The 17,346-nt window shown below is 40.9% G+C and overlaps 1 pseudogene; it reads left to right on the top strand.

Annotated features, from left to right (window-relative positions):
* The first annotated feature begins 612 nt into the window (after window positions 1-612).
* Window positions 613-2,313, top strand: LOC110490727 (uncharacterized; annotated as a pseudogene).
* Window positions 2,314-17,346: the final 15,033 nt, after the last annotated feature.

The following is a 17,346-nucleotide window of genomic DNA, read 5'->3' as shown; positions in this document are numbered from 1 at the left end:
AAATATGACATTGTGTGTAATTGCACACAATGTGAAGTGTTGTTGGTGAAGGTCCAATATAAAAAATGCAAGTTCATGAAGTTGCAGCCTGTGTTCTCTTATGGAGATTGCATCAATCAAGGTGAATATATGAACTGTCTGATGTATTTTCGTAATTGAACCCTTGATTTGCGCCAGACCCATTATGTTGCCCCCTAGGTGGCTTATCTCCCTCTATTCTGATAAGTCACTCTTTTTGGACTGCCCTCTGCAGCACAAATACAAATTTTTTATGATTCCCAAACTGAGAAGGAGGAGGATGTCCTGCTAGACCTGATTGAGGCCAATCCAGACCTGTGTCTCACAATCAAAGATCTTGATTGAAGGTGTCTTTCTTCAGTTTCACATAATGCTATCAAATAACATGAATGTATATATTGATTGCTTTGAACCATTGTCCCTCTCGTCAAGTGATTTAGACCTGATATCTCCAGAAAGACCATTTAAAAAGGCCAACACACCCTTAGGAGTAATGCTAACTGATATTGGATGTTGATAATCCCATTTCTGTGTCTTCTCTTCATGGAGATTCCGACAGCATAAACCAACTCTAAATTGTTATTGTCTTAATAGATGGTCCAAGATGCCCTGACTGGTGGGCAAGACGTATTAGAAGAGTACCAGACAACCAAAACATTGGACCATAGAACTAGGAGAGAGATGATTGCCATTTTAGTCAGCCACATGAAAGAGATGCATGGGTAAGCTTCTCATTAGCCAATCTGGCCACAAACAATGGATCAAAACAATCAAACTATACATTCATGTTATTTGGCATCATTATGAGACTGTAGAAAGATACAGTAGCTTATTTGGAGTGTGTATGCTTTATTGTTTTTGAGCAGGAGGCTTCACATTCTTCAACAGAGAGAATGTTATGCTCTTGGAATTGTGACTCTCTTTCCTTCATTGAGAGATCCTTTTTCTGTCAAAGGATATATATAAGTGCTGGTAGACCATGCTTGTGGTAATATTTTGACACTTGTTCTGTGGACTGAATGGGGCATCAAACAGTCATAGAATCAAGTCTAAAAATAATAACCATTTAACTCCCTTGTTGGTCATCTTTTCCACAATCTAAGGAACACTTCTATGATCCTGACAGAGGCAAAGTATATCTGAATTATCACCTGAAGACACATCAAGAAGAGTATTTCACCCCAGTCGGAAGGCCCAACTGATAGGAGGAAGACTGACCTGCACCACCAGCAAGGAGGCCATATCATTCCTTGTCCACTCGGCCAATGAAAAATAAACGAAGGAGGTGTTCCAGTATCGACAGGAGCTAGTTTATAGTCCAGACAGAAGCACAGATGTCCTCACAGTCTTTCCCAGGTTTCTGGACATCAAAGGATTGGTGAGTGATGTAGTATGTAGTATGTCTTGGAATCAGAACTACAGGCTATTTGTCTGAGATTGAGAACATGATTTGTGTTGGTCATGAAGTTGAGTTGGTCCACTTTGTTTAAGCGAATCAGTACTTTCTGCTGATGTTTGACGATGAAACATCTGCTAAGCTCCTTGAAAAGTAGGACACTGTATTGAAGCCTAAAGTCATCAAACTGGCAAAATCCCTGACTACGACCACTGATTTTTGTTGCCTCCTGCAGAAAAACTACCAGAGAATGACAATGAAACCAGTAAGTGGATTCTCTCATGGACAGTGCAATATTTCAAACTCAGTGATATTGTTTTATGTGATTTGGGGTCTTGGCCTTTTCTTGCACTAAGACTGGGACAATGATATGTCCTCCCTGATGCTGCTTCTGCGGCATCTCATCCCACCACCAGCAGGAGGGAAGAGGACCAAGATCAGTGCCAGTGATGCTGTGGGTAGACTAGTGCACTTTCATAAGGTAAGAAGAGACAGTAATTGTTGTGTAATTACTTTATTGGGTTGCATCTTCGTTGTCTTAACATGTGGAGAGGGACTTAAAAAGACCCATTGTGTGTTGCAGTCATGCTGCAGCATTGAAGACCATCTTGATGGGAACCATGTTCAACAGTCATACCCCCTTGTCATTGGAAGAAGACACAGCGAGATTGACAAATACTACATTGTGGTGGACAAGAGGCTTGTTCCCTGCCAGGAAATTAGTGGTCTGTGTGCGTTTGATGAAATGTTCAAAGCCCACTTTGTCGTTAACCTGACATATGATGATGCTCTTGTCAACTTCTTCACATTTGCGCAGACAACCATCTACAACATTGATGTAGGCAAAACAAGAGAGGCCACCAAGCATGATAGATTTGAGGACACAACTTCTTAAGTAGATACATATACAGTACCAGTCAAAAGTTTGGACAAACCTACTCATTCAAGGGTTTCCATTTATGTGTACTATTTTCTACATTGTAGAATAATAGTGAAGACATCACAGCTATGAAATAACACATGTAGTAACCAAAAAAGTGTAAAACAAATCAAAATCTATTTTATATTCTTCAAAGTAGCCACCCTTTGCCTTGATAACAGCTTTGCACACTCTTGGCATTCTCTCAACCAGCTTCATGAGGTAGTCACCTGGAATGCATTTCAATTGACAGGTGTGCCTTGTTAAATGTTAATTTGTGGAATTTCTTTCTTTCTTAATGCATTTGAGACAATCAGTTGTGTTGCGACAAGGTTAAGGTGGTATACAGAAGATAGCCCTATTTGGTAAAACCCCAAGTCCATATTATGGCAAGATCTCAAATATCTCAAATATAAGTAAGTATTCTCCAAAAAAAAAGACTTCCAGTTTGTTCTATACTGGGTTTTCTTAAATGTCTCCCATACAGGGATTTTCTTTTTTACAATAGTTTTTTTTACAATCACTTTGGCACTAATTTCAGAACCTTGATGTCATTTTTCAAAACTCTAGACACAAAACTAGACACAAAACTCACAACCAATGATCAAAATGCTAATTTTTCAAAACTTAACCTCAAAGTATTACCATTTCAAAATGCAATTCACACATTACATCTGAGATGACTGTCTATTCATTTCATTACAATGATCAAACTATCAATTGATAAAACTGCTCAAAATGATAAGTATAACTGTTGCATTACTCTTAATGCATAGTTTTATGGAAACTGACAAACAATATTCCATGTTTAGATCATGAAAGTTTCAGGATAACGAGATCCATTGACACCAATTACCGTGGAATATGAACCAATTGGACTACATTATCTATGGCTGTAATATTTCATCATCATTCTTTACAAGACACTGTCCCATGTACCACTTTTCAGATTTGACATTACTGTACACTCACCAGCCACTTTATTAGGTACACCTATCTTGTACTGGGTAGGACCCCCTTTTGCCTACACAACAGCCTGAATTATTCATGGTGTTGTACGTTAACTTGTCATTCTGCACACCACTGTTTTAAACAGCTGTTATTTGAGCATTTGTGGCCTTTCTGTTAGCTTGAATGAGTCTGGACATTCTCCTCTGACCTCTCTCATTAACAAGGTGTTTTGCCCACAGAAATGTCGCTCACTGAATGTGTTTTGTTTATCGCACCATTCTCTGTAAACTATAGAGACTGTAGTGCGTAAAAATCCCAGGAGGGCAGCTGTTTCTGAGGTGCTGGAATCACCATGTGTGGCATCAGCAATCATACCACAGTCAAAGTTGCTTAGATTACTCATCTTGCCTGTTCTAATGTTTGGTCAAACAACACCTAAAGCGTTCTACTCTATATACTCTATATATTGAGTAGCAGGCAGCCACATGATTCGCTGTTCGAATGTAACGTTCCTTGATGAGCTAAATCAGGTCTGTAGAGCTGATGGCATGACCCATGTCATTGTGTGGGATAATGTCATTTTCCACCATGCTCAGAATGGTGCAAACATGGTTTCCCAACCACAATTTACCACCCTGTACTTACCCCCATACTCTCCTATCCTTAACACAATTGAGGAATTTTTCTCCACGTGGAGGTGGAAGGTATATGATAGGCGCCCTCACGAACAAGCCGCCCTTCTCCAGGCTATAGATGACGCATGCAATGACATCATGGCAGACCAGTGTCAGGCCTGGATTCGCAATGCCAGAAGATTCTTCCCAAGATGTTTGGCTAATGAAAACATCCATTGTGATGTGGATGAGAACCTAGGGCCAAATCCACAAGATAGGGTTGAGGGAAATATAGAAGTACAGTAATCAATCCTTTGTTTTGCTTTTTACAGTAAGCCAGGTGAGGAACACTGCAGTTGACGTTTTACTGTTTTTTTTCTTTTTTTGTAGCTAATTATTTTTGCTTTGATTCAAAGAAACCTGTTGTGATTTTATTGTATTTCATCAATAAATTTCAAATTTTGTTCAATGATTCCACTGTCTCTGTAGTGTTCTCTCTACTAGTCCTTTTACAGTGATGTATTTACGTGTAGTAGCATAATGAAACATGTGTCACATATTTTGTACTACAATATTTACTGATTGTACGAACAACTACACAGTGAAACTATCAGTATCTTCTGTGTGAGTGATTTAAATGAATGTTCCTATGGTATTTCATGATAAATGAGTTATTTGAACCAATGATGCTGCAAGTGTAAGGTTTCTTTAAAGATATGAATGCACAATGAAATGTTTTGAACATTCGACAGCCTGTGTTACAAGTGATGACCATTTTGAGTTTTGTGTCTAGAGTTTTGAAAAATGACCACAATGTTCTGAAATTAGTGCCAAAGTGATTGTAAAAAACTGTAAATTTAACCTTTATTTAGTAAACTCACCTCATAACCACCTTATGCCAGAACACTCACAACACATGTGTTTTGTGTGTGTGTGTGTGTGTGTGTGTGTGTGTGTGTGTGTGTGTGTGTGTGTGTGTGTGTGTGTGTGTGTGTGTGTGTGTGTGTGTGTGTCTGTGTGTGTGTGTGCATGTTTTGGCGCACAGCTTGCTTGTGTCTGTGTGTGTGTGTGTGTGTGTGTGTGTGTGTGTGTGTGTGTGTGTGTGTGTGTGTGTGTTTTGGCGCACAGCAGTGGTGGCCTCAATGTGTGATCTAATGGGCTTTCAACAGCATCAGATGACATTAAGACTACAACACAAATGCACATCAACACACAAACCCCACTCTCCAACTAATTGACTAAATTATATGAAATTTGGGCTGTTTTTCAGAGATCAAGGAGGATAAGCCTGTACACTTCACTTTAATAAATGTACGTGATCAAGTCTCTAGGTGGATGTGCTGCCTGTCTGAGCATCGGCTGCTGGTTGATTGTTTGAGACTTTGTCTGCATGTGCCACGGTGGCTCAGGGTTTTATTGGCTATGCTTGAGGAGTACGTAACATGTCTTGGTGTGAGTCAGCAAACCACACACCCATGCATACACTGAGAAAATTATGAGTTCTACCCCACCCCTACCGCTTCTTCAGAATACCCCCCAGCCAATGCACCTTAAAATGTTGATTTCCACCTTAATAGACATAGCCAAACATAATTATTTTTCATGACATAGCCATAAACAATAACTGGTAATGTTGCACAGTTTTACAAAGGTCTGGAACTCACCTTTCTGGTAAAAATGTGTTTAATAAATTGCTGAGGTGTACTCACTTGTCACGACTTCCGCCAAAGTCGGTCCCTCTCCTTGTTGGGGCGACGTTCGGCGGTTGACGTCACCAGCCTTCTAGCCACCCCCGATCCACTTTTCATTTTCCATTTGTTTTGTCTGTGTCTTACACACCTGGCTTCACTTATATAATTACTTGTTTATTATTTAACCCGCTGTTCCCCATGTTTGTTTGTGAGTGGTTGTTCTTTGTAAATCGGTCCGTTATTGTGGGCTCGAATATTTGCCTTGTATTTTTGTATTTTGAGTAAAGTACGTTGATTACTCAGTTCCCTGAGCTGACAAGGTACAAATATGTCATTCTGCCCCTGAACATGCAGTTAACCCATTAACCCTAGGCCATCATTGAAAATAAGAATTTGTTCTTATCTGACTTGCCTAGTTAAATAAAGATAAAATAAAAATACATTTTAATGGACAAGAAATGTGCTATTCTTTCAAGAACAAGGAAATGTATAAGTGACCCCAAACTTTTGAATGGTGGTGGCTTGTGGGCGTCCTATTCAGGCATCAACACAACAAAATGTGGAAAATGAATGCACAGTGCCTTCAGAAAGTATTCATACACCTTGACATATTCCACATTTTCTGTTACAGCCTGAATTCAAAATATATTTATTTTAAAACATTGTCACCCATCTACACACAATACCCCATAATGACAAAGTGAAAACATGTTTTTAGAAATGCATATATGTCAATAAACAAATAAGTTCCGCCAAGCAGAAACCTGATAAAAAAATAATTTTAAAGAATGCTGTAAGTACAGAAATGGTTTGCTTTGTGTGAAATGAATATGCAATATGCAGTCAGTGACAACTGTGTGGAGTTTGTTAAAGCTTAATTACAGTGTTATAGGCAACATGTCCTGAGACGATCCAATGATCTTCTGTGTAAAATAACTTTTCACATTCTAACGACTCTTGTGTGGCTTGTGAGTGCTTATGTTCTTAAGAGTCTCTGCTTTTCATAGATGGGTCATAATAGTTTGTAGCTCAAACCATTCAGACTTTCAGACAGATGTTTTTGTGATAGGAATGGTTTTTGGGATCCACACTTGTCTCACAAACACGGCCGTTAATCACACAGATTAATTGTTGGTAGCAATGGAAGCAGAAGAAATTGACTAATCCAATCAAACACTCAATGTTTAAGAGAGGTTAGAAGTAAAAAACGTGCCAGCGATACTGTGGAACTCAAACAAAGCACTTTTGAATGTAGTTTTTATGACGGTGCATTGAGCTATTGTTGCTTCAGACATCACGTGGCTTTGACAGAACATTTCCACTAGTTTGTTGCTCCCTGTAAACTCAGCCTACAGGGGAGCTAGATGGTTGGAGTTGTCAGCAAAGCAGCATGACAGAAATATTATGTCAAGTTTTCGAACTACTGGTAGTTTCTTTGAGAAGACATATAAAGCGATCCTTGCATTTGAACAACAGCATAAATACACCTATTATACTTTTGCATGTCAAAAACCAATGACCACTGCTGCACATGCTGCCACTGTTTTGATCAGGTTAGATTAAACTATTTAAAATGAGCAGTCAACTCACGAATAAACTAGTGCACTAGGGAGAATGCAACAAGCATACAGATGCAATAAGTGAAAACACATTATCTAACTGGGGATAGCTAGCTAACATAATGTCACAAAGCATGATGCGCAAGCCAGTTAATGTTCATTCTGAAATAACTTCATATTTACGAGTTAGTCAGATATGAGTTTAGAAAGACTTGAAATTGGCATGGGAGCTAACTAGCTAGCATATAACAGCTAGCTATAGCTAGCTATCTGCTTATCAATTAACTGGTTTATTTGTCCCAAACAGTCAACCAAACTATTTCTCAAAATGTTTCTTAAAATTACTGTAGTAATGGCCTAGTTTTGTGCTGTTTTAGTCAACACAATATGTCACCATGCCATCTATAGTAGAACCTGATTAACAACATGAGGGGCAAACAATCAAATTGGCCATGCTTTTTTGTCCTACCAGATCCGTGATGAGAAGGTTCTAGCTAGTGTATCCCTCTGTCCTTTGACTCTTGTTGGATGTACATAGTTGTCCGGTTTTTCAGGTCCCAGGCTCCTATGACTGTTATGATTATTAATGTACAATTTAATTACAATTAGCCTTTTGCTTTCGCACCATCTTTCCCTGACAGAGCAGATCTACTGTAGTTTCACGAGCGGAAATAAGTTGTCTGGCGCGAGAGACTCATTGGGCACCCCAGCGAGACAGGACAAACTGGCAACATACAAACAGAGAATACAGGTATAAATGCACAGGGGAAATGGGGTGAACAGCCATACCCTCTGCGTAATTCCTCTATGTGGCGTTAAGATGATGTGAGAAGAAGGGGGGCTAACCCTAACCAAGGAAGGAGTGATGGAATTAGCACTTTTCTGCTTTCACAAAAAGCTGGTTCTCGGGCGTGGAGCAAGTGTTCTTGAGCTGAGCGGGAGAAGACGAGGACGTCGTCGAGGTGGACAAACATGAACCGGTTCAACAAGTCATGGAGAACGTTGTTAACCAGGGACTGGGTGCACAGCCCACATACAGTGCCTTGCGAAAGTTTTCGGCCCCCTTGAACTTTGCGACCTTTTGCCACATTTCAGGCTTCAAACATAAAGATATAAAACTGTATTTTTTTGTGAAGAATCAACAACAAGTGGGACACAATCATGAAGTGGAACGACATTAATTGGATATTTCAAACTTTTTTAACAAATCAAAAACTGAAAAATTGGGCGTGCAAAATTATTCATCCCCTTTACTTTCAGTGCAGCAAACTCTCTCCAGAAGTTCAGTGAGGATCTCTGAATGATCCAATGTTGACCTAAATGACTAATGATGATAAATACAATCCACCTGTGTGTAATCAAGTCTCCGTATCAATGCATCTGCACTGTGATAGTCTCAGAGGTCCGTCAAAAGCGCAGAGAGCATCATGAAGAACAAGGAACACACCAGGCAGGTCCGAGATACTGTTGTGAAGAAGTTTAAAGCCGGATTTGGATACAAAAAGATTTCCAAAGCTTTAAACATCCCAAGGAGCACTGTGCAAGCGATAATATTGAAATGGAAAGAGTATCAGACCACTGCAAATCTACCAAGACCTGGCCGTCCCTCTAAACTTTCAGCTCATACAAGGAGAAGACTGATCAGAGATGCAGCCAAGAGGCCCATGATCACCCTGGATGAACTGCAGAGATCTACAGCTGAGGTGGGAGACTCTGTCCATAAGACAACAATCAGTCGTATATTGCACAAATCTGGCCTTTATGGAAGAGTGGCAAGAAGAAAGCCATTTCTTAAAGATATCCATAAAAAGTGTTGGTTAAAGTTTGCCACAAGCCACCTGGGAGACACACCAAACATGTGGAAGAAGGTGCTCTGGTCAGATGACACCAAAATTGAACTTTTTGGCAACAATGCAAAACGTTATGTTTGGCGTAAAAGCAACACAGCTGAACACACCATCCCCACTGTCAAACATGGTGGTGGCAGCATCATGGTTTGGGCTTGCTTTTCTTCAGCAGGGACAGGGAAGATGGTTAAAATTGATGGGATGATGAATGGAGCCAAATACAGGACCATTCTGGAAGAAAACCTGATTGAGTCTGCAAAAGACCTGAGACTGGGACGGAGATTTGTCTTCCAAAAAGACAATGATCCAAAACATAAAGCAAAATCTACAATGGAATGGTTCAAAAATAAACATATCCAGGTGTTAGAATGGCCAAGTCAAAGTCCAGACCTGAATCCAATCGAGAATCTGTGGAAAGAACTGAAAACTGCTGTTCACAAATGCTCTCCATCCAACCTCACTGAGCTCGAGCTGTTTTGCAAGGAGGAATGGGAAAAAATGTCAGTCTCTCGATGTGCAAAACTGATAGAGACATACCCCAAGCGACTTACAGCTGTAATCGCAGCAAAAGGTGGCGCTACAAAGTATTAACTTAAGGGGGCTGAATAATTTTGCACGCCCAATTTTTCAGTTTTGATTTGTTAAAAAAGTTTGAAATATCCAATAAATGTCGTTCCACTTCATGATTGTGTCCCACTTGTTGTTGATTCTTCACAAAAAAATACTGTTTTATATCTTTATGTTTGAAGCCTGAAATGTGGCAAAAGGTCGCAAAGTTCAAGGGGGCCGAATACTTTCGCAAGGCACTGTATAAGGAAGTGGATGGCTGCAAATGTTCTACTTTTAAACTCGGACAAAACAGAGATGCTTGTTCTAGGTCCCAAGAAACAAAGAAATCTTCTGTTGAATCTGACAATTAGTCTTGATGGTTGTACAGTCTTCTCAAATAAAACTGTGAAGGACCTCAGCGTTACTCTGGACCCTGATCTCTCTTTTGATGAACATTTCAAGGACAGCTTTTTTCCATCTACGTAACATTGCAAAATTCAGAAACTTTCTGTCCATAAATGATGCAGAAAAATGTATCCATGCTTTTGTCACTTCTAGGTTAGACTACTGCAATGCTCCACTTTCCAGCTACCCGGATAAAGCAAAAAATAAACTTCAGTTAGTGCTGAACACGGCTGCTAGAATGTTGACTAGATCCCCAAAATGTGATCATATTACTCCAGTGCTAGCCTCTCTACACTGGCTTCCTGTTAAGGCAAGGGCTGATTTCAAGGTTTTACTGCTAACCTACAAAGCGTTACATGGGCTTGCTCCTACCTATCTTTCCGATTTGGTGCTGCCGTACATGCAGTGGGGCAAAAAAGTATTTAGTCAGTCACCAATTGTGCAAGTTCTCCCACTTAAAAAGATGAGAGAGGCCTGTAATTTTCATCATAGGTACACTTCAACTATGACAGACAAACTGAGAAAAAAAATCCAGAAAATCACACTGTAGGATTTTTAATGAATTTATTTGCAAATTATGGTGGAAAATAAGTATTTGGTCAATAAAAAAAGTTTATCTCAATACTTTGTTATATACCCTTTGTTGGCAATGACAGAGGTCAAACGTTTTCTGTAAGTCTTCACAAGGTTTCCACACACTGTTGCTGGTATTTTGGCCCATTCCTCCATGCAGATCTCCTCTAGAGCAGTGATGTTTTGGGGCTGTTGCTGGGCAACACGGACTTTCAACTCCCTCCAAAGATTTTCTATGGGGTTGAGATCTGGAGACTGGCTAGGCCACTCCAGGACATTGAAATGCTTTTTGCGAAGCCACTCCTTCGTTGCCCGGGCGGTGTGTTTGGGATCATTGTCATGCTGAAAGACCCAGCCACGTTTCATCTTCAATGCCCTTGCTGATGGAAGGAGGTTTTCACTCAAAATCTCACGATACATGGCCCCATTCAATCTTTCCTTTACACGGATCAGTCGTCCTGGTCCCTTTGCAGAAAAACAGCCCCAAAGCATGATGTTTCCACCCCCATGCTTCACAGTAGGTACAGTGCCTTGCGAAAGTATTCGGCCCCCTTGAACTTTGCGACCTTTTGCCACATTTCAGGCTTCAAACATAAATATATAAAACTGTATTTTTTTGTGAAGAATCAACAACAAGTGGGACACAATCATGAAGTGGAACGACATTTATTGGATATTTCAAACTTTTTTAACAAATCAAAAATGGAAAAATTGGGCGTGCAAAATTATTCAGCCCCCTTAAGTTAATACTTTGTAGCGCCACCTTTTGCTGCGATTACAGCTGTAAGTCGCTTGGGGTATGTCTCTATCAGTTTTGCACATCGAGAGATTTTCCCATTCCTCCTTGCAAAACAGCTCGAGCTCAGTGAGGTTGGATGGAGAGCATTTGTGAACAGCAGTTTTCAGTTCTTTCCACAGATTCTCGATTGGATTCAGGTCTGGACTTTGACTTGGCCATTCTAACACCTGGATATGTTTATTTTTGAACCATTCCATTGTAGATTTTCCTTTATGTTTTGGATCGTTGTCTTGTTGGAAGACAAATCTCCGTCCCAGTCTCAGGTCTTTTGCAGACTCTATCAGGTTTTCTTCCAGAATGGTCCTGTATTTGGCTCCATCCATCTTCCCATCAATTTTAACCTGTCTACGATACTGGTTCCCAATTGGGAATCAACCCTCCCACGTGCAGCTGGAACGGTGGCGCATGGAACGCAAAAATATTCTTAAAAATATTTAACCTCCACACATTAACAAGTCCAATAGCTCAAATGAAAGATAAACATCTTGTTCATTTAGCCAGCAAGTCAGATTTCTAAAATGTTTTACGGCGAAAACATAGCACATATATATGTAAAACCACCACCAGACACAGCTCATTTCAATAGCCAAAACATGCAATCAACAAACGCAGGATTAAAAAATAAATCGCTCACTAACCTTTTGAAAATCTTCATCAGATGACAGTAATATGACATATTACACAGTACATATTTTTTTTTTCAATAATATGCCATTTATATCCATAAATGTCCATTTACAGTGAGTTCACCTTCAGAAATTACTCAAAAACGCCCGCAGGAAATCTATGTAGCGCGGCAAGATAACGTAAAATAGACATCATAAACTTTGACTAAATATACATGTTCTACATATAGTTAGAAAGATACACTGCTTCTTTATGCAACCGCTGTGTTAGATTTATTTTTAACGTTACAGAAATCGCACACTATTCCATATTGTGAGACAGCGCTCAGTTCCAAGCTACATTTCCACGTAATGTTGGAGTCAACAGAAACACAGATTTAAGCATAAATATTCCCTTACCTTCGATGGTCTTCGTTCAGAATGTTCTGGAAGGCTTCATACTTACCCAATACATCGTTTGGTTTCAAGTCTTGCGTCTTTGTATTAGCTACTGCTAATAACATCAGCTGAAATGCACCCAAAACGTCCTCTGGTCCGGATAAGTTGCGCATCAAAACTTCAAAATTACACATTATATGTCGACTAAACAGGTCAAACTAAGTGCAGAAGCAAGCTTTATGATGTTTTAGACGTGCAAAACAAACTTCAATTCAATCGCCCATCGTCTGCCCTTCTCTTCAGTGCTGGAAACAAAGGAATGACTGTGACCAATTCGCGCCCATACGCACAGCCTATTCTCTCGTGGCACGCACTAATTTCACTCCCATAGGGTCAATTCTCGCGCGATTTGAACGGTTTGAAGCTCTAATGAAAGAGGACATCTAGCGGAAGAGATAGAAAGTGTCCCCAGAATCATAGCTGGTTGGGAAGGGTGGGGGCATGACGTCAAAGTTGCTCCAACTTTCATGGCCACAGAAACTAGTTTGGAAGAATGCCTGCCCTGTGAGTTCTGCTATACTTACAGACATAATTCCAACGGTTTTAGAATCTTTAGAGTGTTTTCTATCCAATAATAATTTTTATTTGCATATATTAACAATTTTTGAAAGATTTTTTTTCCAGTTTACTAGGGGTACCCAATCTCTCCAAAGGGGGCGTATGTCTGCCATATCCTCCTCCTTAACCATCTTCCCTGTCCAACACAGACTTTTTGAAGAAAAGCAGGCCCAAACCATGATGCTGCCACCACCATGTTTGACAGTGGGGATGGTGTGTTCAGAGTTTTGAGCTGTGTTGCTTTTACGCCAAACATAACGTTTTGCATTGTTGCCAAAAAGTTCAATTTTGGTTTCATCTGACCAGAGCACCTTCTTCCACATGTTTGGTGTGTCTCCCAGGTGGCTTGTGGCAAACTTTAACCAACATTTTTTATGGATATCTTTAAGAAATGGCTTTCTTCTTGCCACTCTTCCATAAAGGCCAGATTTGTGTAATATACGACAGATTGTTGTCCTATGGACAGAGTCTCCCACCTCAGCTGTAGATCTCTGCAGTTCATCCAGAGTAATCATGGGCCTCTTGGCTGCATCTCTGATCAGTCTTCTCCTTGTATGAGCTGAAAGTTTAGAGGGACGGCCAGGTCTTGGTAGATTTGCAGTGGTCTGATACTCCTTCCATTTCAATATTATCGCTTGCACAGTGCTCCTTGGGATGTTTAAAGCTTGGGAAATCTTTTTGTATCCAAATCCGGCTTTACACTTCTTCACAACAGTATCTCGGACCTGCCTGGTGTGTTCCTTGTTCTTCATGATGCTCTCTGCGCTTTTAACGGACCTCTGAGACTATCACAGTGCAGGTGCATTTATACGGAGACTTGATTACACACAGGTGGATTGTATTTATCATCATTAGTCATTTAGGTCAACATTGGATCATTCAGAGATCCTCACTGAACTTCCGGAGAGAGTTTGCTGCACTGAAAGTAAAGGGGATGAATAATTTTGCACGCCCAATTTTTCAGTTTTTGATTTGTTAAAAAAGTTTGAAATATCCAATAAATGTCGTTCCACTTCATGATTGTGTCCCACTTGTTGTTGATTCTTCACAAAAAAATACAGTTTTATATCTTTATGTTTGAAGCCTGAAATATGGCAAAAGTTCGCAAAGTTCAAGGGGGCCGAATACTTTCGCAAGGCACTGTATGGTGTTCTTTGGATGCAACTCAGCATTCTTTGTCCTCCAAACACGACAAGTTGAGTTTTTACCAAAAAGTTATATTTTGGTTTCATCTTACCATATGACATTCTCCCAATCTTCTTCTGGATCATCCAAATGCTCTCTAGCAAACTTCAGACGGACCTGGACATATACTGGCTTAAGCAGGGGGACACGCCTGGATTTGAGTCCTTGGCGACGTAGTGTGTTACTGATGGTAGGCTTTGTTACTTTGGTCCCAGCTCTCTGCAGGTCATTCACTAGGTTCCCCCGTGTGGTTCTGGGATTTTTGCTCACCGTTCTTGTGAAAATTCTGACCCCACGGGGTGAGATCTTGCGTGGAGCCCCAGATCGAGGGAGATTATCAGTGGTCTTGTATGTCTTCCATTTCCTAATAATTGCTCCCACAGTTGATTTCTTCAAACCAAGCTGCTTACGTAATGCAGATTCAGTCTTCCCAGCCTGGTGGAGGTCTACTATTTTGTTTCTGGTGTCCTTTGACAGCTCTTTGGTCTTGGCCATAGTGAAGTTTGGAGTGTGACTGTTTGAGGTCGTGGACAGGTGTCTTTTATACTGATAACAAGTTCAAACAGGTGCCATTAATACAGGTAACAAGTGGAGGATAGAGGAGCCTCTTAAAGAAGAAGTCACAGGTCTGTGAGAGCCAGAAATATTGCTTGTTTGTAGGTGACCAAATACTTATTTTCCACCATAATTTGCAAATAAATTCATAAAAAATCCTACAATGTGATTTTCTGCATTTGTTTTTCTCATTTTGTCTGTCATAGTTGAAGTGTACCTATGATTAAAATTACAGGCCTCTCTCATCTTTTTAAGTGGGAGAACTTGCACAATTGGTGGCTGACTAAATACTTTTCCCCCCTACCGTACCTACACGTACGCTATGGTCACAAGACGCAGGCCTCCTTACTGTCCCTATAATTTCTCAGCAAACAGTTGGAGGCAGGGCTTTCTCTCCTATTGAGCTCCATTTTAATGGAATGGTCTGCCTACCCATGTGAGAGACGCAGACTCGGTCTCAACCTTTATAAGTCTTTATTGAACTCATCTCTTCAGTAGGCCCTATGATTGAGTGTAGTCTGGCCCAGGAGTGTGAAGGTGAACAGAAAGGCACTGGAGCAACGAACCACCCTTGCTGTCTCTGCCTGGCCGGTTCCCCCCTCTCCACTGGGATTCTAACCCTATTACAGGGGCTGAGTCACTGGCTTACTGGTGCTCTTCCATGCCGTCACTGGGAGGGGTGCGCCACTTGAGTGGGTTGAGTCACTGGCGTGATCTTCCTGTCCGGGTTGGCGCCCCCCCTTGGGTTTGTGCCATGGCGGAGATCTTTGTGGGCTATACTCGGCCTTGTCTCAGGATGGTAAGTTGGTGGTTGAAGATATCCCTCTAGTGGTGTGGGGGCTGTGCTTTGGCAAAATGGGTTGGGTTATATCCTGCCTGTTTGGCCCTGTCCGGGGTTTTCGTCGGATGGGGCCACGGTGTCTCCCGACCCCTCCTGTCTCAGCCTCCATTATTTATGCTGCAGTAGTTTATGTGTCGGCGAGCTAGGGTCAGTCTGTTATATCTGGAGTATTTCTCATGTGATATTCCTGTGTGAATTTAAGTATGCTCTCTCTAATTCTCTCTCTCTTTCTCTCTTTTTCTCTCTTTCTTTCTATCTCTCTTTCTTTCTTTCTCTCTCCCGGAGGACCTGAGCCCTAGGACCATGCCTCAGGACTACCTGGCCTGAAGACTCCTTGCTGTCCCAGTCCAGCTGGTCGTGCTGCTGTTCCAGTTTCAACTATTCTGCCTGTGGCTATGGAACCCTGACCTGTTCACCGGATGTGCTACCTGTCCCAGACCTGCTGTTTTCAACTCTCTAGAGACAGCAGGATCGGTAGAGATACTCTGAATGATCGGCTATGAAAAGCCAACTGACATTTACTCCTGATGTGCTGACCTGTTGCACCCTCGACAACCACTGTGATTATTATTATTTGACCCTGCTGGTCATCCATGAACATTTGAACATCTTTGCCATGTTCTGTTATAATCTCCACCCGGCACAGCCAGAAGAGTACTGGCCACACCTCATAGCCTGGTTCCTCTCTGGTATTATTCTTAGGCTCTGGCCTTTCTAGGGAGTTTTTCCTAGCCACTGTGCTTCTACACCTGCATTGCTTGCTGTTTGGGGTTTTAGGCTGGGTTTCTGTACAGCACTTTGTGACATCAGCTAAAAAGGGCTTTATAATTTGATTTGATTTGATTTACTCCATGGAACTCAGAGTATGGAATCCAGAGTATGGAACATTGTTGCCTCTCAGGCAGCTCAAAATGTTGATTGAGAACCTATTTGTTGAGGAAGGTGATTGTTTTTCTTTAGTGTGTCTTCTCTTGTACTTTGTAAAAGGTGTGAAATGTAAAATGCAGGGCTCCCTTGTGAAATAAACCTCTCAATGGGCTCCCTATTGTAATACATTTAAACAATTTATAAATGAAACATTAATTCCTAGTCTGTAATGAGTGAGAGCTGAGAGTTGGGGGGGGGGGGGGGACCACTGCTCTATACATTATCAATTCAAATGTTGTTGTTTCTGACACGCCTATAATCAGACCCAGGTGTTCTATTATCCTATTCCAATAACAGCAAGACGTTTTAAAGGATGTTGATTAGGTGGCAATATTTGACAATAGATGATATAATGTGGAAATTATATCAGGGTTAACAGTTGGGATATGATGTGTGTGGATGGCTTCACCAATTACTTGTCTACTATCTCCCCCAGGAGTTGGAGCAGCATTCTAAAGACAAATGGAAGGGAGGAAAAAGAGAAGGAAGGAAAGAGTAGGCTTATCCTTTTATGTATTCTGCTGAGGCGTATATGAGGAGTTACAGGAGACACCACCCTCCTGTGGGTAACAGCTCTACAGATTGGTCGGTTAGGGATGGTATTCAGACTCACGTTGATTACAGACTGTAGAATAATGGGGGGGAATAATAAATGTGCCATATGAGAGAAGGAGATACGTCAAATAGTTTTCTATTGATTATCTGTTCATATTCCCCCATTCAAACTTGTTGAACTGTTGCCCAAAAAAAGTTGGTGTGAGTTATCAGTGGTTCACACACACACACACACACACACACACACACACACACACACACACACACACACACACACACGCACACACTGAAAGAAATCACTCACACAAATGAAACAAATGAACACATAAATGCTTTCAGA

This window comes from Oncorhynchus mykiss, chromosome 15 (assembly GCF_057628025.1).
Source record: "Oncorhynchus mykiss isolate SJ-2025 chromosome 15, ASM5762802v1, whole genome shotgun sequence".
Classification (NCBI taxonomy): domain Eukaryota; kingdom Metazoa; phylum Chordata; class Actinopteri; order Salmoniformes; family Salmonidae; genus Oncorhynchus; species Oncorhynchus mykiss.
The sequence above is the reverse complement of the archived record's forward strand: the minus strand, read 5'-3'. Positions and strand labels throughout refer to the sequence as shown.